The sequence below is a fragment of the Aquila chrysaetos genome, chromosome 11 (genome assembly GCF_900496995.4).
Source record: "Aquila chrysaetos chrysaetos chromosome 11, bAquChr1.4, whole genome shotgun sequence".
Classification (NCBI taxonomy): Eukaryota; Metazoa; Chordata; class Aves; order Accipitriformes; family Accipitridae; genus Aquila; species Aquila chrysaetos.
This window is the reverse complement of record NC_044014.1, coordinates 14,660,331-14,686,664: the sequence shown is the minus strand read 5'-3', so window position 1 is coordinate 14,686,664 and position 26,334 is coordinate 14,660,331. Positions and strand designations below refer to the sequence as shown.

General features: G+C 45.4%; 1 protein-coding gene across 1 annotated transcript in view; it reads left to right on the top strand.

Moving 5' to 3' along the window:
* NEURL1 (neuralized E3 ubiquitin protein ligase 1) overlaps window positions 1–26,334 on the top strand; it is a 166,395-nt gene that overhangs the window by 8,254 nt on the left and 131,807 nt on the right. The gene's annotated exons all lie outside the window — the stretch shown is intronic.

Here is a 26,334-nt window from a genome sequence, read left to right as displayed (position 1 = left end):
TTTTGGGGCATTGGTTTCTTACTTGGGGAGCTGAATGGGACCATGAAAGTCTTTGCGAGCAGCCCCTGTCTGGACATTGCTCTGGCTTCACCCTACTTCAGAGCTGTAGCTCGCACCCTGACCCAGTCGGAAGAAACGTGATCATGTTATGCTTGATTCATTCTAATTTACATTGACTTCCCATATGTCAACATACGATTTAAAAACCCCACTGATCATCTTTTATCCTCTGTTAGGCATAAGCTCTGCTTGATTTCCCTTTAACTGCTACTTGGATGGAGACGTGACTGTGTTTTGTGCTCTGCTGCTCATCAACACCATCTAATGTAAAGCTTAGTGTTAGAGTCTTAACTTGCTACTGGAGAGGCATTTGCCAGATAAGCCAAGCACCTGTAGATCCAGAGCTTATTTACCATCCAGATTCCAACTCTTCATCAGAAGGTTAGCTCAAATCTCCTCCTTAAGGGATACCTGTTTAATACAGCATTTAATTGTATTGGTATTACTCAGGATTTCTTTGATTTGAGCAACTGGTGCCATTGCGTTTTTAAGTATGTATGTATCTATCTATCTTGCAGGATCATTTTTGTCCATGATGATGCCTGTTTTTTGTACTTAACAAGTATTTACTAGGTAAGAAGAGATGGTTTCCCATAGAAATATTCAGTCACTGTAGAAGACAGGATACAAATTACTGTAAATGTTGCAAAGAGAATCGGTGTATTATGTGAGTGAGTCGCTTGAATAGATGTGATAGAAAATGGAAAAGAGGAAATGTGCCTCACTAATTATGTTGCAGCATTTCAGCAAATACAGAAAGAGGAGTAGTTGAAATAATTTACTTTATTAAAAAATGCAGCGAACACATTATAAGGGATGTGGGTAACCTCTGACGTTAGTACTGGATTTCTACATTCCCACTCCCATCTCTGTATATAATTTAGTGTACCTGTTTTAACAGTACAACCCTTCAACAATTACATTCCTCAACAGGCATAAAATAAAATAAAGGTGCAAAAAGTTGTCCCTATTTAAATCCGTGAATACCTTTTGTTTTTAAACGTTTAGAGTTAAGATGCCAAGTGATAAGTACTGGCAGCTGAGAGCTTTGCTCCTCCGCTTGAAATCTGCCCTGCGTTAGTTGTGGCAGAAAGTTCTCACCATCTGCTGGGTGCCTCATGGCCTGTGGAGATCATCTGGTGTTCAGTGCATTTCCTTTGGACAGTTGTTCTCAGACCCTATTGGCATGCAATGGAGGACTTAGCAGAGATTAAAAAGCAGCTTGAGGTTTCAACCAGAGAAGTCCTGCAGGTGGGACCTGTAGCAGTGAGTGGAGCGAGCTCTGGTCACTCTTGCCCACGCAATCTGTGTTTGGTGGCTCAGCAGATATTGTCAGTCTCCGGTTGTCAGTCCAACACGAAGCCAAGGAGGACAAATTACCAAGCGATGGGTGGGAACAGAGACTGAGGGTAAACTCCCAATTTGGAAATGTTAGTGCTACATCCATTATTAATGACCCCACTGTGAAAGAAAAAATGCTTTGCTGCAAATGAAGCTGTGACACAGGGAAGTGGCAGGCAAAATTAAAATTTCATACTTGCCGTGGTCTTACAATAAAGGTTTTGTGATCCACACCCAGCAATGCAGCTATAAATAGTCTTGTTATCTAATCTTCCAACTCGGAATATGACAGAAGATTACAAGTAGGAAAACAGTTCAGCGTAGCTTTTAGCTATTTTCCCACTGCTTCCCTTGCTTCTGCTGGAGCATTATGGCTGTGCCCCTTGTAGTTTATATGGAGACAACATTATTCAGAAGTACACACTGTCACTAGGAGGAGGAGAGTTCAGATAAAACCCAGAAGATTTATGACATAGTTTAGATAAGGCCATGTAGGAACTGAGACGAGGGACATAATGATAATTTGCAGCCCAGCGGTGTTTCTTAGGGTGTGGTGAGAACTTCTTCATGCCAACTCCATTGGGTCAGATAGGGAGCGGGACATGTTTTAATAAGGTGCTCTACATGGTTGATTGCAGAGGGATCCCTTTTGCTAATAAATAATCCAGACGCATCATACAGTATGGGCTCTGTCGACACAGGTCTACAACCTGATCCAAACCCAACAGAAAGTCCTTAGAAAATTTCACAGAGGCATAGCTAGCACAGAGAAAACCTCTTTTTCCTTTTGATCTTATTTCCCATGGGAGAAGGAGTTGGCTGGTGGCAAGGATGATACCTCCTCTCCACCCCTCTCTTTCTGCCTTGCTGGTGATGCAAATCCTAATTTCTGACCCTTCCTTGGAGCCCTCCCCAGCCCGTTTCACATGGGGCACCTGAAGTCAGTGAGGAGGGCTGAGCCCTGGGAAGGCTCCCCTGGAGCAGGGGCAGCTAAAAACGACCTTCTGCAGCCTTTGTGTGTGGACAGGAATAACCCTTTCCCACAGAGGACTGCAGATCGCTTTCTAAGCTTTTGTACAGTTTTCTTGCGGCAGCCATGGGAGGAGGTGTGAGGGAGTATGGCTGTTGTAGATCTGGAGCCCCACGAGACTTGAACCCTCCTCTTTTGCTGTATGAGGGGAGTTAGGAAGACTTTGAGTGTTTGTTCAAACCCTCGCACTGCTCACCTGCTGCAGGGTGGCTTCCCCACCACCTGGCTTGGAGGAGGCTCTCTTATCATCAGCACCGTGTCGGCACGTGTCCAGGCAGCTCCGTGGAGCGTGGTGGTGGGCACACACATGTTCTCCAGCCATGATCAACTACAGAAATCCTCTTCTGTGCCTTTATCACACCTTCTTGTGGAGGAGATAAAGCAATGACAAAACTTGAGGAATTAAGCCTCACTGCAGCTGTTGCAGGGAGGCAGGAAAGAGCTTGTGCCATCCCCTCATCCTAAAATAGGCTGATGTCTAGGGAGGTAAAATGATTTATTTATATTTTGCACAACAATTCAGCAGGAGGAAGACACTCAATTCATCTGTTGAACACAGTAGTCCTACACCCATCAAATCCCATAGAGTTCATGTGATCCAGACTCAGGATCCAGTTTTGCCTCCTAGGGAAATGCTGGGACTTGAGGGCTTCCCCCTGTATTCCCAGTCCATCAACGCAGCTGAGCAGGCGTTCACCTCCATCTACCCACGTCACCCCCTCTCTCTTTGACAAAGCATCGGCAGCATCCTGAGAGGAGTCGATGGCGTTCAGCTACCGCTGACTCAGCTGGGCACTTCTGTCTCTTGCAGCCCTCTGAAAAGCGTCCTGAAATGTTAAAAGCACAAGAGCCAAAGGATGTACCTGCCTGGCTGAACTGGGGCCTGATACTGCTAGCAAATTCTTTACCAGCCCAGATTCTGGTAATTCAGCTTAAATTCCCGGGCATAAGCAATTACAAGTGCTGGGCTTTCTCATGCTGTAGCCCATTCAGCAGGAAGGAGAACTACCTTCTCGTGATTAGATTCTGCAGGCAGATCAAATTTGCTGTTGGAACAGAGGTTTTATATATAGTAAAATGCTCCCAGGTGTGCTTTTTAGTAGTGCTTCTGGGCTAAAGCAAGGATTTATTAATAAGAGGCACCCAAACTATATTATGCATTGAAGCAGAGCTGGAACAGGGTACTTTTGCTCTGATTCAGGGAGCTGTTTGAATTCAGTGACAGATGCCAAGTGTTTATGTCCTTGCCTGAGTTTATCTGTTAAATTTGAAAGTGTTAAAAGCAGGAGTTATTTTTGGAATAAATATATTAAATAGTGATGGAGAGTTCCAGCTAGGTAATGGTAGGATGGTATTTTATTATTATGTGGTGTTGTCCAAAGTGTCCTGCTCAGACCGTCAGAATAGAAAGCTGCGGGGGTAATACATTGCTCTAGATTCGCACCAGACTACTTGAGCTGAGTTCAGACAGCCTCGTGTCTTTGCTTGTGACATTGCTTGGTATCATGAAGAATACAGTTAAATTATATTTGTTGTATATGTACAACTGCGTATAATATATTGTTAAACAATTGTAATATTTGCTGTAAAGTTCCTGACAGTTGTCCATATTTCTACATTAACATGGGGGGGGGGGCATATTTTAAGTATGTTTTTTAGCATGTTGACAAATGTCCGAACTCTAGAGAAGCTGTTACTTGTCTTGGAAACCACGGCAAACACACCTCTTGGTTCCTTTTGCTCACTCTCCCTCCTACCAGTAGTCTTTTGTGCATCTTTGTTTAATTTATTCTGTAACTTCACCTAAAATAGCCCCTGGCCTTTATTTTTGTTTATAGCTTGTTTATAGTTCTTAATAGTCTTAAATTCTTTTGATTTTATTATCACCTCCTTAATTACTATTTTACCCTATTAGTCATTATTTAGCCTTTTAATCTTTCCATGGGCCATCCTGAAGCCCTTGAATGGCGACTCTTTACAGCTGAACAAAGACTCGGGGTGAGGATGAACAGTTGACCCATAAACTTCAGGCAAGTTGTCGCATTTCCAGTGCCTCTGAGCCATCTTGTGCCTCAAAAATTAATGCTACTTACAAATTGCCTTCTGCCATGCTCCACCAAATACTAAGATGCTGTAATTATTTATGACAGTTAAAATCTCCTGATGTATTCAAATAAAAGCCAAACGTATAGGGAAGACATGTCCTGTGGAGGAAGGTTATAGTATGAAAGAAAAGATGGCTTGCTTTGTCTGCAGGTCACATTGACAGGAAAGCTAGAAATACATGTAAGAGATGGAGACCTAGATGTGCTAGATTTAAGGGGGAACTCCATAGCTGCTGCCATTGGACTATTTTCAGGTGTTTGGATGAGTGAATGACCCAAATATAGTTTAAGCCTGTGACTATTTCATTTTAATAGCAATGCAAATACAGTAGGTGAAGGCTAAGAGCGCTGCATCTAATTTAGCAGTGTTGCTTTAGCAACATCGTGCAGGATGCAAATAGTCTCCTTGGTAACACTTCCTAAGTGTCATTAGATAAGCGATGGTTATAAACACGGAAGCAGATCAGAATGAGACATGCTCTTGTGCTGTGCCTTTTTATAGCCCCAGACATCACGATTAGCAGGATGGCAAAAGGAGAGAGGAAAGCTGTTTTGAGGATCATAGCGCTTGTTAGCGTTTTGTATATTGTGCTTTGGAAAACCACAGCAGTGGTGGCAGGGTTTTCTGACTTGGTTTAAATAAGGTTTTAAATAAAGGGAGAGTGTTGTCCCTGCCCACTGATGGCATTTGTCAGAGACATACAGTAAGTGTCCTCCTGCCTGCCCGGGGGATGCAGATTGCAGATATTAACCCTTCTGCCCTCTATCCTAATGGCATGCTCATGTCTTGTGAGTTTTGAATCTACAGATTAAGAAGGGGAGAGGAGAGGAGACCCCAGAGCTCTGTGTGAGTGTGACCCTCCCATCTTCACCCTGGAGAGGATGTGGAGGTTGGGGTGGTGGTGGAGGATCTGCTTCTGGGCTGGGATCAAGTACAGGATCTGCTCCCCTTCTGCTAGGCTTCCCCTGCCCCAGTATCACTTACCTCTCAAGAACCAGATTTGGGTTTCTCTGTTGAATTCTGATGACCCTTTCCTAGGGATCAGCAACACAGTAGGGATGAAGGTGAGAAATGGGGTTACTTAGTGCTTGGAAACAGGGCAGTTGTTTCTGCTATTGGCATTTCATATAGAAGAGTCATGAATTGAGGCAGCTTTTCTAGCTCTAATGATAACTGATTTTTTTCCTAAAGCCTCAGCTGCTGGACTGAAGGGATTACACGAGAATCCTAGCTTTTGTTTAACCCCCCCTCAATTTTATATACTTCTCTGTTACAGAGAAAAGCTGCAAGGTATAAAAGAAATATGACCTAATGGCTCAAAAACCAGAAAGTGTAGAAAAGAACCACCAATGCTTTTGTTTTCAACTGATCTTTAGTTTAATCCCACTGGTCGATGCCCGAGGGTCTCATCCAAGGAATCTGAATGCCTGATAATGTCAACTGGAGCACATGAAAGACAGTGGAAACAGCCAAGTCCCCAAGAGCATCAAAATAAGCTTATTCTGGTTTGGGATGAAAGTCTGAAAGAGCAGGTAGTTTTATTTTAGCATGGGCTTGACCCTGCTTCAGTAGAGGCAGACAATTGGTGGACTTTTGCATTTTTTTGGAAATCCTCTGAACCAAAGCTAAGGCAGACCTTTTCAGCAAAACATCTCCTGATCTGTGACCTTCAGGTCCACACACAAGTCCAGTGACTGGAGACTGACCAGTCCAAGGGTCCCTTTTTCATTTCAGCAGTGTGCAGCACCTTGCAAATTAGATACCTGGCAAAAGACAGACTGCAATTTTTCCTATTCTAATGCAAAAGGGGGTTCAAATGTCAATAATCTCTCTTTACAAGGAAAACTCAGAATAAAAAAAAAAAACAACCGTCCCCCACAGCCCTTTTTTGCTACCAGATCCTCTTGGAATTCATCCATCTTCATATCGCTCATATCTCATGACCTCCGTTGTAAATGTCAGTGCTAATTAATGAGACCTTGGCCCTCCGTGTAGTTAAGATGAGTAACAATCCAATGTTTGTTTGTGAGATGGGTGCCCTTACATCTCCCCTTCCCAGGGGAAAGCACTGGGGCTGTTAGCCTTGTGTGTGACAAGCTGCAAGAGGCAAAGTCCGAAACACTGCTCTACCTCTGTAGTGTCAAAAGCGTGCAGGTGAACCTCTCCTGTGCTGGGTGAGAGAAGCATTTCGTAAACCTTTTAGAGATTAAAACGGAATGTCTGGGGTCCCCTTACTGAATTGCCCCCCATCCCATCCCATCCCTGTAGTGGGCTCCTGGGAGCCCACTGGAAGGCACTGGTGAGTTTTCTGCTTTGTGAAGGAGACACTGGGGTCACTGGGCCATGGGGATGCAATTCCAGCCCTAAGGCAAAATGTTGCTACTTTTCCTGTGCGGCGTGACGGCCTTCATGCCGTGGGTCTTGGGTTTGATTTGAAGGTGAAGTTTGTCTCTGCATCCAAATTGTTCTGCAGTAGAGGGAACTGAGCAGCTGTTCCTCACCACCATGGCCCGTGGCTTAGTAGGACATGGGAATTTGGACAAATGACTCAGCTAAATGGGAGCTCAGCCCTCAAGCTGCCCTTCCTTCTGCTGTATGCGGAATAGAGCATTTCTCTCTAGGACAGCCAAGTTGCTGTCTTTCTGCCACATGTCATTTGGATACTGAGTTCTTAAACATTTGTAGGCATCATTTTTTAAACCAGCTTGGGATAGGAAAATGATCTTTCTCCCCAATATTCCTGGCATGTTTCTGCTGCAGAGAGATGGGGTGAAGCTCGTGCTTCCTGGAGAGAATCAAAGGGCAGGAGGGGTAAGTGAAGTTTTTCTGCATGCCCTCTCATGGCACTTTGGGGTCTCCAAGTAAAAATGTATGGGTGGCAAGAACAGACCTAAATCCTCTCCTTGTCATTGCTTAACAGACATGTCTCTGTGGCTCTTCACTGAGCTCTGATTTTGCAAAACCAAATGTGAAACTATCCGGGATGGTTTAGACCTGATTCTGACTTGGTCTAGCTGAAGAGCTGGCTGTCATTTTGTTCCCACAAACATCACGAAATGCAAAGCACTGTCATATGTGACATTAGCAGACTTTCTCATTGGTCACAGCCCAGGGTGGAGTTCAGCCTGAGACTCAGTGTCCATGACAAGTAGGACCACGCCAGCTCATCCTAATGCGTGCAATCCTCTTTTCACCTGTGGGGATTTCAGGGGGGTACCCTGCCCCCCCCCCGGGGTGGTTGATGCAGCTGCGCTGCAGCCTTGACCTGAGCCAGCTCAGGCGTTTCTGCACTTGCACCGCAGTCTCATCCTGAATAGCACCTCTGCACGACGCCGGTTCATTGCCTGTTCAGCAGAAAGAGCAATGCTTTTGTATTCCCAGCCCTGCTTCCTGCAGCACCTGGGTTTTCCTTGGAGATCTCGCATTCACACATGGAGCCAGCCCCGCTTCTCGGGGCTGACGGGAGCGCAGGGCCCCACGGTGAAGCTGTGAGCCAGAAATTCCCCCAACCTTACCTCGCGCACCTGGGACCAGAGGGCTCTTGCCGTTGTGCAGTTGCAAACTCCCTTTAAATCAGTGTTTCAATTCAAGCAAGGCAGCTCTGGCCTTTCTGAGACCTTGTGTTATTTTTTTGTCCATAATGGGAATCAGGAGTTTCACACCCCATTGCGGCTTCCTAACCCACAAGGAAATCCCTTCTTCTCTCTCTTGATCAGGTGATGCTGCGGTTTTGCAATGCACACTCAGTTAGAGGCGGGAGAGCAGTGCGCGATCGCTGGCGAGAGATGCTCTGTCCGGTCCGGGGCAGTGACAGATGTTGCTCCGCAGCTCCTAATCTGCACCGCTCCCATCCCCTGTGCACTGGCCGCTCCGTATCTGCCAGCCAGGCTCCCCCTGCCAGCCACCCAGCGCCAGCTTCTGCCCCTCACCCATCTCCCGGCAATCGGGGTGGTCTACAGATGGGGACTGAAGTGTGTCACCACTATAGGAAGGCACCCCAGTGCCCAATCCAGCACATGAGACTCCTCTCTCTAACCTCCCCATCCTGACCTCCAGTTCTCCCTTTGCTGCCTGTTTCTGTGAATACGCTCCTTTTTGCATGCCTTCACAGAAAAATAGAAGAGAGCGCAGCCAAAAATCCTTCCTAAGCAGCTGGGGCAGCCGTGGAGCAACTCTCCCTTTGACACAGAAGTCCCTCATTCAGTATTCACCTCTGACAACAGATGACTTTTGGCCAGTCTCTTCTTGCTGAGATGCGGGCGTTAGCTCTCACTCGCTGGGCGCTTCCTCTGCAGCTGGGAGCCGCTTTCACGCTCGTGCAGTCATCTGCTGTGTCTCGGACTGGCACCCCTCTCTGTTATTTTTATATTTTTAGTGGCCTTCCTTGTGCAATAACATGAATTATCTTTTTTTTGATAAGCATCTTCTTAGCAGAATATTAATATATATAATTAAGATAGTATTTGGCTCTTGAATCGCACTGTTCATCCCAAAATTGGCTTAATTACACAGCTGCTCCTCTAGAATGAGGCTGTGTTTGTTTAAAAGCTTAAATATGGAGATAGGGGCAAAATTTCTTCCTCCAAGGAGAAAACCTCCATTTCAGACTTCTAGCCATGTTGTAAACAGTGGCTTCTCTGTTTTAAGGAGGGGAAGAAGTCAAGGGAATGGTACTGCTGATTTTTCTTTTAATCCTCTACATAGGGAGTGAGCCACAAACCCCCTTGATTTATTTTAGGTTTTTTTCCTACATTATTGAAGGTAAAAAGCTTGAAGATCTTGCATTCTTTGGATTGGTTCACATGCGATTCCTTTGATTTTCCTCTCTCTCTGACATCTTGAAACTCAGGCGTCCCTTACAGCCAGACAAAATCTGTTGGATAAGGCACCTGCTTTTCACCAGCTTCCAGTTTGCAAACCAGAAGAATAGCTTTAACAGCAGCCTTAACCTCTTGGTGTTACAACACCATGGAAGAAAAATGCCTCCAGACAAGTCTGCGGGATTACTTCAGCTTTCTGCAAGGCAGCTGAGAAGTTATGTTCAATTTTGCTGTCAATTCTTCTGCTTTAAACATTGCTGCTGTAAACTATCAGCCCCTCCTGTGAGTACGTTTGTGCTTGGAACTATGCAGTAAATCAGATTATGGCTGCCCTTTATTAACTCTGATGCACAGGATTTCAGCAGTAGAGGTTTGATTCAGAGAAAATGAATGAGGATAGTTAAAGTCAAATATAAATAGAGCTCATTAAAAAACAAACAAACCAGCCTCTGTTTCATTATGTGACTCTTAACTGCACCACGAGAATAGAAGTAGCTCTCATTAAAGTCCCCTGGCAGCCTCGTTCTCTTCATCTTCTTCTGCAAACTCGCTCACGAGCTCCTAGGAGCTCTTGGGGACATGAACCCAATCTGCACCTTGGAATGGGAGAGAGAGGGAGAAAGCAAACAGAAGCCTGCGTGCACGTGCACACAATAAAATGAGCACAGCCCTGCCAGCACATCTGCATCCCACCCGAGCTCCTAACTGCGGCTGTGCAGAGTACCACCGCTCCCGTGCACCTAAGAGCCCTCTCCTATGCTCTCAGCAGCACCCTGCCCTCACTTGGCAGGGTTAAACCAGAGGAGCCCCCCGATTTCTCCTCCACTGCCCAGTGCCTCAGTTGGGTTTGTGCTGCGGGTGCTGGTGCTGCTGGGGAGCCAGCTCTGCGTTCCCCCCCCCCAGGTACCGCTGCAGCCGGCTGGTACCTGGGGACAGGCTGTGCGGTGGGGTCAGGATTGCTCACCGGCTGGGGGGGAGAGACCATCTCCTCTGTGCCCCCCTGACCACCACAGCAAAGCCCAGCATTGCCCGTCAAATGAGAATAAGCTCCTTATTCCTGAGGACAGTCTGTGGGGAGCCGCTGCCCTTTCATCACCACAGCCGCAAGAAGAGCTCGGAGTCTGATTTACACACTCACCGTCCCTGTGTAGGTGGGTTTGTTCATTTCTGGTGGGTTTTTAAGTACATATGTTTTGGGGGAAGGGAGAAAGTAAAAAAGCAGTGATGTAGTCAGAGCGTGGAAAAAATCCAGCTACGGTAACAAAATATAGTGTATAGCAGTCTGTGCTGAAGAAGGAAAGCTTGCAGAATGGTACCCAAAGCTTCCAATTCACTAATATACAACCAACAATTCACTTTAACAAGGCTTCAGCTCTTGCCTTAATGAATAGGACATGCTTACCTTCATGAGGTCCTGAGTATGCAGGTACTGCGAATGGGAGAAGGGTCCTGGAAGGGATATGGGACAGTGTTTGAAAGAAAGACCTGTAGTTCTGGAAAAAGAAGCTACTTTTAAAGCAGAGTTAAAACATATTTTCTTTTAAAAGGGGTCTACTAAAGAAAAGACCACGTGAGTCTCATTACTGCTAGTGCAATAGCACAAGTGGGAGATCAATATTCTGCTTAAGGGAATAAAACTGCAATATCTCTTGAGCAAATCTATTCCTACATGGACAAGAGAGCACAAAAGCAAATAGCAGCTTTATGCTATTTATGATTGCACTCCTGGAACACATGTGGAGCCTGCAAGGGCTGTACCAGTTGCACTTTTCTCATGGTTTCCCCCTGTTACAAGCACCAGTTCAATCCTTCTGTTACCACCAGTTCAATCCCAGCATTAGTAGCACTGGGAACACGAGGTCACGGAGTCCTTGGTATTTTAAAGCAATGCATCATCTGCTCCTGCTCCCTGCAAGCTTAACTGGCGTGATGCCTGAGTGCCCGCCACAAGGGCTCCCACCATTCCAACTTTATGTGGAAAACCATTCCAAAGTTTTAATTAATTTTAATTGATGATTGCAGAGCAATTTGATGTGTGCAGATGGAAATCAGGAGAGAAGTGTTAGTTCATTCTGCTTTAGTATTTTTTATGTATATATACGTTTTACAAAAAGAGTTGCAGCTTACTCAGAACCTGGACTGGACTGTGCCTGACTATTTAGTTACTGTTCACACAGAAGTAATTTGCAAAGTGTTAATTTCCAAAATCAATGCACTCTAGTACAATAAATATTTAATGCTTCCATCTGCCATTTTTAGGTTAGTTACCAACCCTGCTAGATGAAGTCTATGAAACAGTTGTCTGCTGTTGACATAAAGAAGGGTTTTGAGATCCAGCTTGCATGGAAACCAAGAAAAAAGCAGTTTTCCTGAACCCTTTATTATATTATATTCTCTTTTCTAGATTAAATATGGATAGAGAGAACATTGCATGTGGAGACAGGTTTATGGCAGGCAGGCCCGTGTAAAATTACATCTTCATTTCATGAGGGGAAATACATCGAGTCTTCCCTAGTGAGACTACGACTGCAGATCCTAGGTCTGTCTGAATTTTGGGAGGAATCTAGCTGGAGTGTGCAGCATCTTTTCCGGTGGGAAAAGCCTAATAAAGCAAAGGGCACAGTGGCCATTTCAGAGAGCAAAGAGGAGGTGGAGAAGCCCCCTGCCCACGCAGGCAGAAGGGAGTACGTGGGGCTGTGCAGGCAGCTGGGGCTCCTGCGGGTCGTGGCGGGATGTCGACCTCGCTTTCTGCAAAACCACGGGCAGCAAAACTTGCCTCTCTCCGGCTGCGCTGCAGACTATTTAATTACTGATATTCATGGAGGATTTGGAGCTCTCCGGATGGGAATGCCCTGTGCCAATGCAAATGTCACTGCTCGCACTACAACACGGGGGCCTCGATGATTAGTTCTGTTTTACTGTTTTTCTAGTATAATTATGTTTAATTCATGTGTTGTTTCATCAAAGTGTCTGTCACTCAGGGCTTGGCCTCATCTTAAATAGCTGGATATAAAATTACAATGTGTTCTTCCAGTGAGACCATATTTCTAGAACATCATGACAGCTTTATTATGACACAGGGCTTTCTGTTTAGCTGAACTGATACACTGAATTATCCTTTTAAAAAATCAAAATCTCTTGTGGTTGGATCATTAGACTCGTGCCATATTCCGTACAGGGTTACCCTAAATCAACATAATAGGGATCTTGTGCGGTGGCCTTTAAGCTTTCTTCCTGGGTCAGGGTGGGCCAGTAGTTATGTGGGAGGCAAACTGCAAAGCACAAAGCAAAGCAGGGCTGATTTTCCAGCAGATGTTCTCTCTTTGAGTCCATCACAAGCCTAGTGGAAGCTTCCAGGGATTATTCAGAAAGTAGTGAACTAGGGGGAATGACCCTCGTGTCCCTGCGGTGCCTAAAGCTCCTGTAGGAACCTGGAGGAGCTTTGCTGCCAGTACCACCATGCTTTAAATACCAGACTCTAAACTGACGGTGTGGGCTGCTGCGAGGTGGGTGGAAGCCTGTGCCTGTAAATATGAATCTGTAGTTTAGATAATGGTTTTAGCAATGCATTCAAATTATTACCCAAAGCTATTCCCCACTATGCCCTTGCATGTAAAAAGACCAACCTGTCTAAGCCTAACTGGACCCTAATGAAATTGTTTCCTGTAGCTTTATGCTGTGCAGCTGGATGCAATAACTCCAGCTACTGCACCAGGCACATGCAACAGCAAAGTTCTCAATGCACTTGATGAAGTTGCTGCTGTAGTGAATGGAGGGCTTTTGGGATGGGTAAATGTGTCAATCAATCCATAATGAGTCTTCTGGATTAAAAACTTTTGCTGGATTAGGGAATAAGCTTTTGAATTGCTACTGTGATGGGCTACCCTTGTGTAACCAGGTACTACAGTCTCTTTTTGGCTTTCACGTGGGTGGTGATGTGCCAGAAAGAGAGAAAAAAAGAGAAGCATTGGAAATTGTGTTGGAAGCATAATTTGCAGTATTGCTTTGCTGCAAGTCCCTAATTTTTTTTAAGAAGGCTTTTAAACTTTGTGGGGCAGGTGCTGAATGGCTGCTCTATGGCTTGATTAACCAGCATCTAACCTCAGGAAATCCCCAGTGGCTGGAAACAAATATTAAATTAAGCAGTCCTTTTGGCTAATGGATTTGCGTCCACTGCCAGTAAAATGGTGTCCTGGGCAGTTTTCTTGCTGCTTTTACCTGATTTCCTGAGGGAGCCAGGACCACTGCAGTTAGGTAAAGTGCAGAGGCACAGGAACCGTCTCACTGTTTCTTACTCTTGTTTTGGACATGTGTGTGGTGGTGGGGCAGTCCTAAAGAGCACGAGGCACCTTCTGTCCCCATCGTCTCCTTCGCAGCAATCTCTGCAGGAGAACAGAACCTGAACACTGCAGAAATCTGCTTGTTAATGTAAGACAGCATGGTCTACTAGTCACAGCAGGGCTTAGTGGAGATAAATCCCTCTACTTGATGTTCCCAGCTCTCCCATGCAGATACCAAGGCGTTTCACCTCAGAGTGCCTGTGCGTAGGGATAAAGGAAGGAGAGATGTAGAGTTGCATTATTAGTCTAATTCTAACCAGAACCGAGTGGCAGGAAAGAGCTGGCAGTTGTCGGTTCCTGCTGTCGTCATTTAGACCCAAATTAGTGACTCAGTGTGAGTTCAAAGGAGGTTGGAGCTGATCAGTGTTGGGTCTGCTGCAGGCCCCCATTTCCTCCCCCACCACTGGTGGCTACATGAGAGAATCCATTTCTTTTGGCCAAAACACAACTTTTCTTCTCCCTACCTCTTATTTTGAATGGTTAGTTTTTGGCTGGGTCAGCTCCCCATGTGGGCTTGCTGTGCCATGCGATGTGTCCTGAGGCAAGGTATGGGGCAGGGTGATCTGGCCAGGGAGAGAAGCCAAGTTATCCCTCTGGAAGGATCATCTCATGTGGCTTTGCTGAAAATTGAACTTCATTGGAGGGGTTCTACTGAAGACTGAAGGCATGTTTGAACTCAGGGTGTGGGTTGTCATTTGACCAGCTTGTTGTCTTGATTTGATGAGCTTTTGTGTAATTTAGTGTAATTTTGTGTAATTTACTCTTCCTGCTGACACCTCTTCTACTCTCTGTGACAGCCCTGTGCAAGCAGGACCTTCCTGGAGATGACTGTATGCAGACTGATTTGCGAGGCTGTCCCTTGCAACCTCCTGAAGGCAAGTTTCCCAGGGCTGTGATTTTCATGTTTTTGTGAACCAAGAGTCCAACTGTGCATCACGAATTCAGCAGATGAAGCCAATGAGGCAGCCTTGTCATACTGTTTCCATGCATGTGTCCTCCACCACAGGAACCAATCTTCTGTCTTGCACAGAGGCCAGGCAAGACCACTTGGTTTGTGCAAGAGTGGGCCTCTTGCAAGACACAGTACTTTGCCTCTTCATCATCTCACTACAGAGGCCTGATTGTGCTGCCTCTATAAGCTTCAATCGAGGAACTTGCTTCCAAAGACCGTATTAGTATTCTGCAAAGAAAACGTGAGTGCTTTCTTCATTGAGTCAGCTCAAAGGACTAGTGTGTGTCAGCTGTTGTAGGAAATAAAATGGCTGCTGGAAAAAATAAGCATTTTTTTTAAACTTATGTTCTGCATTGGCTTATTTATGTTCAAAAAATAAGTTGATTTAAAAGGATGGGGGCTGGTTCAGGAGAGCAGTGCTGTGAGAGCCAGCAGCCCCCCAAGCCTGCTGGGTGAGACCCCCGGGTACAACTTGACTTCTGTAGTCTCCTGCAGGGCAGCCAGCACAGAAAGAGTCTTGTGAAAGAGATAAGCAAAAGCAAGCTGGGGAATAACAGCGCTTCCATAATACTGCATTTCCTGGGTATTAGAGTAATTCTATGATACAGGAATTTAGTAGTACAAATCTGGCTGATAACCATTTTGGTAAATAATAACAAAAGAGCTGTGACAGTTCAGCTCTAGCCTGACTAATGTAGTGATAGTATCTATCGTGAAGAGAAAAATGAAATAGCACAGAAAGTTCCTTTCTGCCATTTGTCAGGTTTGCAGATGTCATTGGGTGACATTCAGGCCTGTGCAAGGGACCAGCACACACTTATACACCTTTGCGTCTGTTTTAAGCATTCTTAAAAAACCCTGTTTCTATGTCCTGAACCTTTGTGCTTGATGCATTTCACCCATTGTATGGAAAACAGCAGCCTCTTTCCCACATTTAATGTGGGAATCGCTTCTCTCTAACAGGCAGGAAAGAGTGAGATAGCAACCCAGGCAATCTGTTTCTCCTTTACTACATTGATAGCATTCGCTAGTGTTAAGAGAACTCTGCAGCCCTGGGCAGCAGTATGGGTTGTGTGTTTTTCTTATTCAACAACCAAGCAGAGCCAGAGATAGGTGATAAACCTGGCTAAACATCAAGTGCTGAATGAAAGGGCTTGCATCTGACCAGGTGGGAAGTGGCAGGTTCGTTGCTGTGCCTTCCTGTACTTCCCCAGGCATACCTTATGGCATTAAAAGCTTGGAATTCTTTTGCTTTGGGTGGAATTAATTGGAATTAATTGGAATGGGCTGCTGAGTCATCTCCTCCAATCTGCATATTAATGCCACCTCATGTCCTTCTTCTCTTCCTGTCCAGTCTGAAGGCAGAGGGACGAGAAGACTGTCTGGCAGTGCTGGTGTGGCAGAGGGGGCTGTTGGAGGTCTGAGACCTGGCGCCCCTCAGCTGTGCGGTAACTGCTGGGAAATGCTGCCTTCCACTAATGCGTACGCTTTGCATTTGCCTCTTCTGGTTGCAGCCAAGGTACCCTACATCTTTCTTTCCCAGATAGACACTGATGTTCTTGTGTGACTGACTAGCTCAGGAGAGGTCTGCACTGAGCAACAAGGAGATGTTGGGAACTCTGCTTTTCACTGCAAGCGTGCAGTTCCTAATCTGTAGCCCTGATGAATTGTCAGCTGTACTTTCATATAAATAATGCTTCTTAGGACAAAGAATAGAACATAGAGGCTAACCGTGTTCTCATTTACTTGGATGGGAACAGGCTCTGGCTTTCAAAGTGGTAATAACCAGTGTTGTTGGAGCTTATTTTATGGTAAGCCAGAAGCCCTGTCTAGGATTATGGTCCATGTGCTCTGGTGCAGTAAGAAATACGCAGGCTTGGCCTCAGAGAATGTGCACCCTTCTTAAAATGGTCTCCTATAGATCTGTATAACTTGCCTGTCAAGCTTTAGTTAGCTCTGTGTCAAAAGAAACAGTTTTAAGTGCTTGTTTTTAAAGCATAACTAAATTAATTAAAATGGCCACTTAAGTAAGGTAATGTTATTTCCAGCTTTCTAAGAAAGTGTTGGAAAGGGAAAGTGCAAATGTTTGCTAGGTTTGGCAGCTTCCTTGGAAACTCTAACCCTGTGCGAGAGTGCATTAAAAATAATGCTCTCTGGCAGCTCTTTTGGAGCCTGGAAGCTAAAAGGTAGTAACCAACTCTGTGTCACAGACTTCTTACATCTTCATTAAATCAGAAATCATTAATATCTCAGACTTACTACTCAAACTCATGGAGAGGAAAGCAGCTGGTCACACTTAATTTTAATGACATTTCAGTATTACATTATTCTTTCTCTTTCCTCAAGCCCTGTGATGAGGTTTGTGCTTTCATATGGTAAGGCAGGATGAACCTCACTGACTCTCTGATGGCCAATTCTTGTGTGTAGGTTTGTTTGGAGCTTCTCTGCTGATGCCTGCTGCTATATTGTCTCTTCAGCTGGGACTTCATCCAAGTTTGTAAGCAGAGACGAGGCTCAGCCTCTGAGTTTGGACCTAGCGCTGGAGTTTTCTTGGAGTGCCAACTGGCCGAGTGTTGGGTACCAACTGTACCAACTCTGCTAATAAATCACACTGTCTCAGGTGATAAAAATCAGTTTCTAAATCTAGGATACCAAAGAAAGTGGTAGCTGTTATTCAGTGGGGAAATAGATATCCTCCCCCCCCCCCCGTTGTTACTAATTGGAGATGTGTGATGCTGGAAACATCATCTTTATTTTTTTAATGTCTCTTTCCCTTATTGCATAAAGAATTATCCATTCAACACTTACCACAGTGCAAGAGTATTAGTAAACACAAGCTTGTTGATATTTGGCATTGTGATGCTCGACTGGAGGGAAGATCTACAACTTAAAAGCAGGTTGGAATAATAAAACCCCAAGTGTAACCTATGCTTGGGAAATAACAATGGTTGATGTTAGCCCTGAGGGTGTTGGGTTTTTCACTTAGCAGTGAAATGAGATCCTTGAATGAGAACTGTATAATTGTGCCGGAGCTTTGTGTCTGGGGTTGTGGCTCTCCCGTTCATCTTCAGTGTGATGTGTGACCTGAAGAATTGCTTTGCTAAGGACACTGAGAGTTGGTGATTTTACAGCTGTCTTTAGCTATGAGGTATCTCTCTGATTCCCCTAAGTATAAGAAGTGGTTTCTTTACTGCTCTGCTGCAGGCAGGGTAATTTGTCGTCTTTTTTTTTTTTTTTTAATTCTTTGTTATCTTAACTAACAATGATAAATGTTCAACAGAAGCATCCCTTGAGGGGCATGCTGTACCTCAAAAAATAGATCCTTTTCTCACTTTGCACAAATGTTTTAAATTAAGGAGAGCTGGATGTGTGACTCTGGAGACGAAGATGAAGGCACAAAGGCTGGTTTGACAAGATCATGCATGCAGTGGTTTAGTGACATGCACCCTACTTTCTCACGTTCATTATCCTACAACTGTTTCAGCTCTCTGGCACATGGCTTGGGTCCTCAGCACATCCTTTATTTCTAGCACAATGATTTGATGCTCTTTTGCAATTGACTGCATTTAGTCTCTTGCATCAATTCTGGCACCTGGTTACTGGAAAGACTAACAAGCAATTCAGAAAAAAATAAGTATATGGTTATCAATTGGACTGAAAAAGATGGATTTTAAGAGCAAAGATTAAAAGAGCTGAATGTGAATAGCTTTGCCAAGTAACAACTAAATAAGTAGATATGTTTTTACTGTACTTGATGGGTGCAAACATGAGAGAATCATTTAAAGTCTTCACTGGACACAGCAAGGATGAAATGAGAGGGGAAGACTTAATGTGATTAGCACGTAAACTTTGAGACATTACTGTGCTATAGAAGCCACAGGCCTTGTAACATCCGACTTACTGATTCAGCTCTTGGGTAATAAATTCAGTCTAGGAACAATCCTTCTCTAGTAGAGAAAATTAATAGATTTGGATCTGTAGGAGTTATTCTGATCTGGTCCCTGCTACAGTAAGTCTCCTCCACCCTGAGTGCTCAGTGATGGTGTGCAGCCAGGGGACAATGCTAGCCTAGCAGGGAGTGGCGTTTTCCTGGATAATGGGGTGAAAAGCTCTGAGATCTGTAGCAGAAAAGCACTGTATAATTGTCCAAGGAGGTTGATGTGTGCTGCTCTGCCTTTAGCATGTCCCCTGTTACAAACAGCTTTCTTGGCTGTTGTTGGTGCGGAAGGTGGTGTGGCACCTCCTCTCACTCTCTTGTGTGTTCCCAGCCTCAACAGATAGGCAGCTGGGAAGACCAGGTCTTCAGATGTTGATCCTCTTGGGATCTTCACAAGGGTTTAATGTTGCTCTCGTTTTCCCTGAGCTCTTGCCCAGCCATCTTGCTTTGCTGTCAGTGCTTTCAGCTTGAACCCCTTTCTCTGCCCTTTGTGTCAATGGAGGAATGAAAGTGCTTTGTGCAGCAGAAAACATCCTAACCTCCTGAGGGATGGCACCATCATCTTTTCGCCTTCTCCTCCAACTCAGCTGTATGCGTACAATGGTGTTAGTGCTCTCTTTTCCCACCCTCCGTCACCCAACTGCCTGGTTGGGCTACAGCCCCAGTGAATCGGTGACTCACTGCAGAGCCTCTCATAATTAAAAAAAGCCAAAACCAAACACAAAACCAACCTGCAAAATAATCTTTCTTTTCCACCATTTTTCTAATTTTTATTTCTAGGGCTCTGGCTTTGCTTGCCCCTCGGTCGGGACACCCGGGGCCAGCCTGCATGGAGCAGAGCTGTCGTGTTGCCTTTGCTTCAGCAGCCTCTAGTGGGGAGAGTAATACCGTCAAAGCCGGGGCAGGATTCCTCCTGTAGTCTAACGCTGCTGACTTCGTAGACCAGCCAGAGGAGCGAGTTAGTGTCTGGAGTCTGAGATGAACTCTCTTTTAATCTGTGTTGTAAGCAAAGGCTGATGCGTAGAAGAAAAGGCTATTTTTTTTTTTTCCAAGAGGCCAATGTGGGGGATTTTTTTTTTTTTTTTTTTTTTTAATTTCAAATGTGGGGGAAATAAAACTATCTGGAGTTGAATGAGTCACTTTCATGAGTCACCAATAGTGGGAAGAGGGGATTTAATATTTGTGAATCAGAAGCAAAAAGTACAGTCTGTTCCCTGCTTGGTGTGAGAGAAAATAATGGACAATTTGAAAAAGCTATTTTCTCCCCAGAAGAGGAATAAGAATCAGGTTTTAGACTCTTCAGCATCTCGGGGTGAACGGCTGCCACTACTCCTGGCACTGTGGTCCTGCTGTTCCCTTGGCCAGCGGGACCCAAAGGTGCTTGTTGCCTTTTGGGTTTTTCCAGACTTCGGGACTTCTGTCCCACGCTGCCTGCGGCTTTCTTGGTGTGACCTTGCGCATGCTTCCCCACCACTTGTTACTCACTTTCTCCTCTCTAACATGAGGCCATTGCCAGTAATTTAAAATTTTTTGAAGAGCCAGATTTTGTGCCTTCAGCAAATGCAGGCGAGTGCTGCAGGCAGCGGGAAGAGGGTGGCAAGCAAACTGCGAGGCGGCAAATCGTGCCCTGGCTATGCTGGTGACTCTTTCAAATGCCTGGCTGGTGCTGCGTAAGAGCGTAACCACCCAAAATCTCATCAGAGGGAGGGTGTACGGCCCTGGCGATAAAAGCACCAGGGCGAGAGGGCTGGGAGGGCTCAGTCCCGGGTGCTTGCTGCTCAAAGGGTGCAGGGCCCCGTGCGCGCAGCCGATGGTCTGTGGCCCCTGTCTGCAGGGCGTGTGGGTTTTGCTAGGCTCGGGTTCAGAGGAGGCTGTGTGGGGCTTTCCCCCCGTGTCCGCCAGCTGTCACTGTTGCTGCACACTGCCGGGGCGGCCGGTGCATTTTGTCTGGCTGGGATTTCCAGCTGAGCCTTTCAGCACCCGCACCCTCCAGGCTGGGCCGGGGCCCCTTGGGACAGACACCGCGAAATGCCTGAGGTGATGTTTGCTGCCCCGAAAGAGTGAGGGTGTTTGGCTCGTCCGCGGTGTAAGTGAGAGTATTTAGCCTCATCTTAACAACCCGTTCCTGAAGCTGCAGCTTTATTGCCTATTAAAAGGCTCTGTAAGAGCTCCGGAGATAATTTTAGTGCATACACATTTCCCCATTTTGGGCGTAACCTTTTTAGAGATTTTTTTTGTTTGTTTTTTTGAGGGGTTGTTACAGAACTAAAACCCCCTCAAACCGCTTCTCCGATTAAACAATGGTTTGTAAAACTGAGGGGGAAAAAGTAATAGTAAATTAGGAGTAGTGGTCACAGCAGGATATGGCAGGCTTTGGCAGTGTGCGTACACACACAGCTATCCACATACCTATCTCTGTGTGCATAGGCACTCAACTTCTTCCACGTTGTGTTCTGTGTGAATTTCCCTGGTTTAGTTGAATTAATGAGAACTGCTTGTGCTTGTAAAGCGAAGGGGATGGAGTTTTGCCTCCCCAGTGGGAAACGGCTCAGAAATGGAGGCATTCTTGTGTGTGCTTGCTGAGGGGTACTCCAAAGCTACTTGTAGAAGCAGTTAGCATCTCTTCAAGGTATTGTACTTTTACCATCTGAGCTGACAAACACAAAATTCAATTGCTAGTCCTCAACCTAAGACAAGAGTTGTCTGAAATTAGCCTGACACTCACCTTGTGGTTTAAGAGACCATATACCTATATTGTAATTGAGTTTTGCTTGAGTTCAGATATCCCAGAACTGAGGACTGTGTCAGCATAGTGTTAGTTGAATTAACTATTGAGGTACTCTGTGGAGATTATGCAGCAGCAAAAAACCCCACCACGCCATGTTTTACATGTAACCTTGTTTTGCATTTGAGGTCCCGATACTTACTGAACCAGATTCTGCTGTGAGAGGTATACAGATGTAATCTGGAAGTCACGCCATCCCTCAGCGGTGCTGCTCTAGACTTGCAGCAAAGAGCAGCATCTGACCTTTAAAATTTAATTCCGGTAAAAGCAAGCACCAGTCTACTTCTCCATTTAGATTAGATCCTGCCTCGTACAAACACAATTCAGAGGAGAAAGTGAGCTCCTGGCAGAGACAGATGGATAATCCCAGCCCCTGCCTTGTGTTCACGCACTTGCTATTGTGTCCTTTCAAACCTGTGTTTTCTTGTTGGTTGTCTCTCTTGAAGCTAAGTATTGAGGGCAGCAAAGTGATGTTTTTCAGTAGTTTTCTCAATTCCTGATGGGATTAGAATCACTGACTACAAAGGGGAAGAATTTGTGAGAAAAGTGGCCATGCACAGCCAGAGCTGCGTGGGGAGTCTCCTGGGAAGAGCTCGGTTGAGTTTAAAATGGTTTTCTTCTTTTGCATCTGCACTACCGATGTCAGTCAGACCCCTTCTGTGCTAGGTGGCTGTGTGGCTAGGGGGTAAAGGCATCTTTCCCATCTGCATTTCTGCTTTTAACTTGGCAGCGCAGAGGCCTGATTTGCCGCCAGGTGAGTAGCTGTGCTCGCAGCTGTGCCTGCGCTGTCCGCATCGCTGTGTGTCTGTACCATGGGCTTGGGAATGCAGCAGAGGCGAGTTATGATCAAAAAGGCCATTTGTTTCTCTAATAAGGTATTTACATGTGCAGTTCAAATAAACACAACCAGAAATGAGGCGTCCTGGTGCGTGCTTTGAAAACATTGCTGGACCTGGGGATGTGGAAGGAGGCTGATAAAGAGTTTGGTCCTTTCCGAGCTCTCTTGCTGCCTCTCCTTGCCTGCAGCTGGGTGCTGCTGCTCAGCACTCCTCCAGACTATTTTAATTGCTTTCTACTGATGTGGTGACTTCTGTCTGGATCTGCAGGGAGCCAGCAGTAACACAGGCTCGTGGTCGTGCTGCCTGCACAGCAGTAACAGCGGAGTCAGTCAGCTGGGATGCCTCCTCCTTGCTTTTCTGGCTACAACAGTCCTCTGCCTGCTGCAGCCCCTGTGTTTCCCATGTGGGGTGGGGAGCTGGCACCCCACTGCACTGGCTTTTGGGAAGAACAAGGCTTCTCAATAGCTTAATTATGGGGCAATAACATATTCATGGGATTGATGGGACTTAGTCTTGATTTATGCAAGAGGAGCTGGGGATGGGTTTCCTCTAAGTGTTGGTGAATGATGGGGTTTGTGCCCTTTTTGACTTGAAGGACCTTCCTTGTTTCTCTTCTGTCTCTCTCCCTCTTGGTGCAACCACAAGAGAAAATCTCTCCTCCCCCTTCTCTCTCTCCCTCTTTAACCACAAGCACTGTATTGAAATTCTGTTGCTGAATAAATGTCACATCCCGGGCAGTATTTGTCTTTGTTTTCCATATTTCTTTGGCACATTGAGGCTTATCTTGTTCATCAGGTTTGAGTAAACAGCCTGTGGTTGTGTAGAGATGGGGAAAAGGAAAGGAAGGGTTAACCAGGCAATACCCAGATACTGCCAGCTGGGATGTGAGCATATGCCCATGTGTCAGACAGAGGCGAATTCAGTTTGCCTAGGCTGAACCTGAGTAAATAAGCTCTGCTGAGAGGTGGTAATATTAGGTTGAGCTCAGCACTGCACAAAGTGGTCATACAGCTTCCACGTGGCTTGGGGGACAGAGTAAGGCTGCATCTGTTCAAGGAGTGCAGCCTAAAAATACCTAGTTCAAGTATTACTCTACTAAATAGCAGTCCTGATAGAAAGACAACGTAAACAGTTTAAACAACATGAGGGAAATAAAATGACCTGCTTCTATTTACATTCATGACAGCAGTTAACAGATACAGGCTATGTAGTGTAAGTTTGCTGCAAAGCAGTGAAACTTCCCCTGATCTGACGTTTAATAGACAAGCTTAAAAAAAAAAAAAAATCTGACTTCTGCACTGGCAAAAATAATGGGGAAATACAATAGAAAAACTGTCATGGGGCCACAATTTAAGCCTGGTCCACGTAGGGAGAAAACTGGAGGGAGATGGTGTGGTTGCACCAGTGTAACTTGGGGCTTGCACGTGTTTACTCCTCACTGAATCTGTCCCAAAGACTCTTAAGAAAAAAGAGATAACCTGGTGCCGGGTTCACTGTGGTGTGGTTTCCAAAAGAGGCCGCTGGCTGCAGGACTCTCCTTCATCTGTACTCTGGAAACAAACAACCAATTTTTCATTTTTAGTGGTTAATTCTGAAAATATGAAGGTCTGTTTAGTCTTGTCTCCCTAACATAAACCAGCCAGAACAAGGCAGCTTGAGGGGAGTTTGCAACAAGTTCCCTTATTTGGAATAATAGTCACTGTTGCAATGTGGCAGCCGTGGGACTCTCCCACCCCGGTGGGGCTCGGGGGGTCAGGCTGGTCTTGCGATGCGTCGCAGGGCTGTGTCGGGGAACCGCGGCGGTGATGGACATGTTTGAGGAAGCACGACGGGCTGGATTCTGTCCTGTTGGTTGCACCGCATTTGTAGGAGCAGGTTGTGATGTGAATGGGGCCTGGAAGAATGAAATACGGAAGAAAGTAAAATTTGTGTGGAGCCAAACTTTTTCATGTAACTTCCGTGGCTGTGATTTTCTGCTTTCCTTCTACAGGGCGTAACACCGTCCTACAAGCTCTCCTAGGAAGAGCTCCTGTCCCTTGCCAGTCAGGTACTTGTGGGTAGGTGCCACCTTTGCAGGATCCTTGTGTCATGGCCGTGAACAGGCTGGTGCAGTGGCTGGATGGCTGTGGACCTGCCAGCACCTCCCTATTGGTGCCCTCCTTCCTCCTCCTCTCTGTAGCTGTCCTCACCCCGCTGCTCACAGTGATTTTGATCCTGCAGAAAGGACCACAGAATGGCCCTTTTGCACGTTACATTGTCCTTATTTCGCTCTCTTTTTCTCTACAAGCATCAGATTTTCAGTAACTTGCTAATGGTGTGAACTTGCAAGCCTTTCAAATTTACAACTTTCTGTGGTCTGAAATGACATCCCTTCATCCTCAGCAAAAGGGGGACTGAGTTCTCTGAGCTCCTGCTGAAGGTGTGCTGGGAATTAGGGTTTGGTGAGCGGGACTCCACTTGAACTGTGGCATATTCTCTATGTTGAGGTCTGGTTACTATTTACCTTTGACAAAAGCAGAAGAAAAATTAAACATGCATTTCATTCCTATATGTGGCTTTTAAGTTAAATTATTGTCCCTTATGCTGAACTATTTATTTACACTTTCCTCTAATGCTGTCTTTCTTCCTGCACTGGTGGTATAAGTCTTCTGTTGCTCAGCTGCTGGTGGTGCTCATTATTTCTTCCACGTCTTCCACTGTTAAAATACCTTTATTTGTTCTCTTTGTTGGAACAGCATTGCAGGCTAATATTGTATGGCAGATGCTAAGCACACTTAGAATACGATGATGCTTGGGTATGCATTCATCACTGAAAGAGCCTGTTTTTTTTATTTGTTCAGTAAAGCACTAACAACAAGTTCACATCCCAGACAAATTCTGTGTCCTCCCAAGAGTTTTTGCAGTATCAATAAACTTGGTTTTAATGCAGCTGTCTTTATTAAATTTGTTTATAAATTTGGAAGCTAAGTATGCTTATATAGGTAGATATTTATCATTTCATAGTCTTCTAACCAAATTTCCATAAATGGAGTTTTAAGCACTGTCTAAATTATTTCCATGCCATCTCAAATGTTTCACAGACTGTTTTCACGTCCTAATGATGATTCTAAGACAATGGAAATCTGCATTGCCATGAAGAAATGCTTCCTTTTCACACAGCATTTTTTTTTTGAGTCACTATAATCACTTGTATTCCTGCTCAAGGTGCTTTATAAATTCTGGATCTAGTTCAGCAATCCATCCCTATTTAAGAAAGCATTTAAGCGCATGTTTGAATTATACCTGCTACAAGAGAATAAGTCCAAGTTCACATGTCAGGAACAGGAGAAGACCCAGAAGAACTTACTCCCTGGCCCCTGAACTAACTAGGGGATCTCAAGGGATTACTGTGAATGCTGCAGCTGCCTGTCCAGGGTTTCAGCCACATTGCCACTCCAGGATTTCTTTCTGAATGAATTAAGATGGGCTGGGGGGAGCCAGAGCTCATCTGAGACAGTCCCTCTGTTCAGCACTTGTTAAATCAGTGAGTTTTGTCAGAATTGCTGCAATTAGCTCATGTTCTGTGCTTGGAGGATGGAGCAACGTGGGAGCTGTCCTGGCTCTGGGGACGGGGGCAGCGGGCATTCCTAGGAGCTTCCCAGTCCTGTTCAGACTGCATGGTCCCACCCCATTTTGGAGCAGCCAAGCTCTTTACTGTTGCCTGCTTACTCAGATGGGTGGGATGAGCTTTTGTAACTTTGCTCATTTTTAATCTTTCCATTGCTAACACTTGCTCTTAATTGACAGTAAGAACCACAAGAGTTTATTCCCCCTTTCCACCCACCTTTCCCTTTAAAACTCCCACTTCCAGAGCAAGCAATAATTACAGATGCCTTCAGATTGCTTTGCTCTCTCTGTAAACACAGAGCCTGACATCTGGCATATTTGGAAGTTACTTTATTGAATCTTGATTGTTCCTGTAAATAGACTACGTGTGTGTCATACCTCAGTGGCAGTAAATAGATGTATCTCTTCCTGCACAGACTGAATGGGAGATACTCTTCCAGGCAACCCTATGGTGGCCACAAGCTGGAGAACTGATGCCCCCAGGGCTGAACATGTGAAATAGGGACTGTTTCCACAAG